Source organism: Cyrtonyx montezumae, unplaced genomic scaffold (assembly GCF_038088225.1).
Source record: "Cyrtonyx montezumae isolate F1298 unplaced genomic scaffold, pur_monq_1.0 scaffold_4, whole genome shotgun sequence".
In the NCBI taxonomy this organism is placed as follows: Eukaryota; Metazoa; Chordata; class Aves; order Galliformes; family Odontophoridae; genus Cyrtonyx; species Cyrtonyx montezumae.
Window position 1 is genome coordinate 3,731,491 of NW_027072045.1, and position 3,510 is coordinate 3,735,000.

Genomic DNA, 3,510 nt, shown 5'->3' on the forward strand with positions numbered 1-3,510 from the left:
AAAGGATTCCTGCCATTCATGGCAGTAAAGCTCACACAGCAGTAAGTCTTTTTGCCACTCACAGCACCCGTTGAACTAACCAGAAACAACACATCCAAATCCCATTTCCAGCAACACACGTGTTTGCCTTTCTCCTCAACCTGCCACTTCTGATGGCTCACAATTAAATAGAAGCCTTCCTCATTCCCATATCTCCCTGACCATCCTCCCTCCGAGGCTATGGCTTTAATTTATCCCCATTACATTCTCGTGGCAGCAGACTGTTATGGCAGGCAGCAGGATTATGACTCATCATGTACTGTGGGAAGTAGTGATCATCCAAAAAGCAAACGGTGGTGGGCAGTGAAGGAGAAATCACTTATGCAAATAGAAATATTTTCAATAATGATCAACAGCGTGAGAAAGAATATAGGGAAAATTACATTAGGCAGAGGAGCTTCATTTTTAAAATGTTCCCTAAGTGCTAGAAATCTTCCCATCTTCATTTTTTCCCTTAAACTCTGTCATTTGTACAGCCTATTAACCTTTAACTTTATGACTATCCTAACGTGAAATACTGGCAGCATTTAAGTCTGAGAATACTAGAGACCTACCTTCCTTGTTGGCAACAGAGGTGAAGCGCTTTCTGTTATATCAGTCATTTTTAATATCAGTCAAATCCACACAGCATCAGAGACACTATTTTTAGATTCACGTGCTGGCACTACTTACGATAAATGCTCTACAGACTCCAACTATCTTTGGGGGTCTTAAAGATTTCTTCTAGCCCATCCTCCCACAGATCATCACCCTAATTGTAGTATTCAACTCTGTTGGAAAGTAAGAAAGAAAATCAAATTAAATCACATCCTTCAAGCTCCCACTTTCCCACTCTTAAACAGACAATATAAAATTAATTATTTGTGTTTACAGGAGCTCCTGGGGAGCTGAGCCATGGCTGGCACTTCACGGTCTGAAGCACTAAGCCTGCATTACCCCAGCCATTTCTGCCCTGTAGACCTGGCAGTTTAGATGGGGCAGGGAAAGAAAGGGTGATTAAGTGACTTGCAAAAGGTGGTAAAGATGAAGTGGCTCATCTGAGTGGCATGTGCTGGGGCCATATCGATTATAATGGCAGCAGAGGATGTGAGCAGTTTTATGTGGAGCTTGTTTGGTTTTAATTGTTGTCATTATTTCAAACCGCATGAGTGACAAGGGCTGCTCAGACCTGAGAATGGGAACTTCTGTTGTTTATAACTAAATCTCAGTAATTAGGTGGCATCTCTGGAGATGTTCAAGACCCACCTGGACACCTACCTGTGCAACCTGGGCTGGGAGCTGCTTTGGCAGTGGGTTGGACTCCATGATCCCTGTACATCCCTTCCAACCCCTACAGTTCTGTGATTCTGTGATCCGAGGAATATGGGTATTGATAGCAGGGGCTGACTGGAGGCAGCAGCTCACAGAGGTGTGCTCTCAGCCTCGGAGCCAGGATGGGAGGTGGTGAGGCAGCTCTCAGCAGCTGCTCAGTGCCAGGGAGTGCTCTCCTCCAGGGCTGGGCACGGTCCTGCCTGGGACAGCTTCCCAAAGGAGGTCTCAGCTAGAAAGAGCAGCTGAACCCGTAACACCGACTGCTCCAAGATGGAGTGCCAGAATTTATTTATACAAAGTCTTGCCCTCAGGTGCCAGAGGAAGTCTGTGGCTGCACCAACAGTCATGCCTGTTTCCCACCTCAGGGAGGAGGAGCAGACAGCAGCACTGGCCCCACAGGAGGAAGGACTTCTCCCCCACCTTGATGCTGCACTCTCATTTTTCTGGTGCTCCCAAGTTTGCTGCACTTTCCTCCTTTGTTATGGATAAGAGGAGGGGACAGGCTCTAAACACAGCCCTACTGAAATGCTGTGCTACAAGTATTATCTGTATATATCATCACACTGGTTTCCACTGGACCAACTACAGATACCTGAGTAGAACTTTGCTTTAAAGTCAAATGCCATAGTTAAGATGAGTTATGAATAGGACACACAAAATCAATACCGTGGATTAGACACCAACCAGTCCCTGTTTCCTTCCAACCCCTGCAGGTTGCTCCCAGCTCAGAAACGAATCTGCAGGCTCACTTTTGGTCAGAAGGTAGAGATCAGTAGCCAAGGTTGGCCAGAGGTCATTGCAGTCTTGCTGCAAATTCAAAGAAGGGAAATAAATACGTGGGTCATTCTAGGATTTTGAGTAAGGCCCAGCCAAAGACAGAAATGTAGAGTTAAGCTTGCTTTTGCATCCTACTTGTGACTTATCCCTCCAGCTTGTCCTTCCCACTCATACGAACGAATTCATAAAGTAGTAGAGGATGCAGACAGCATTTATGTCGATGTTTACAGACGTGCAGTAGTCTGAGGCCCAGACATGTGTGAGATGGACCCAAACATGTGGTACAGGAGGGCTACAAAGTGCTGGATTTGCTTAGGTCACAGCTCAGGTCCCCACTGGGCCCATGGACCGCACCCACTGCACTCCCCAAACTTTGCTGGGATTTAGTGATCTAGTCATGGAGCTGCTTTTCTAAACTCCAGCTGGGCTTAGAAACACGTTTAATTTAGGCGCGCTCTTGGGCCCTATTGATTTTAATGTAACAATCATACGTTTAAAACTTAGCATGTGTTTAATTACCTCCGTGAATAACAACAGACTGATGCTGGTGCTTCTGTGCCTTTGCTGACCTGGAGCCTGGGAGAGCGATGCTGTGGCAAAGGGATCCAGGGGATGGCAGTTGTCACCAGCCTCAAGTCAGATGATTCCTGTTTTGCTTTGGAAGGAGATGCTGTTTCCTAAACACGAGGAAAGTCTGAACTAATTTGGAAGCAAAACCACGTAAAGCTTCTCGTTCACTTAGCTCCTGTTGGCAGTCATTTCATTTTTGGCATTTACCTAAAGTTTTCATCTCTCCAAGTCTTGTTTTATGGTTAGCATAAGGCCAGCCTGAATGATAATACATTGTGACTGTTATATTATTTATTTCAAAGCCAAGTTATTGATTACTGCATGCTGAAAATGACAAATGGCATCTGAGAAAGGCACGGCCAGCGAGTTCTATTAAAGAAATGATAGTATTGCTCATGGATTGTTGAGAGGTTCAGTTTAGGTACTTCATAGGTTGATATCCATCACTATTTAATGACCAAATGATGAAAAATAGGAGACCTGGGAACCATTCTTTTCTGCTGCAATTTTACGTTTAAAACAGTTAGCAAAATAAGATAATTTTTTTTGGTGTGTGCTAAGGACTTATGCACCCAGATCTTGTAATGCATAATCTAGTAATGAGTTTGATTACTTGAAAGGCAATGATTTAATACAGGTGCACCTGGAGTGGGAGGTGAACACAAAGCCTGAGCACACTGCAGGTGACTGGGGTGGGCTGAATCCTTCCCTGTGGTGCTGGTACCCACGTGGCAAAGGGATGAGCTCAGCAGTGCGGGGTGCATCACAGCACCCTGACAGCAAACAGGCAGGGAGTGGGAGACCGACGTGGGC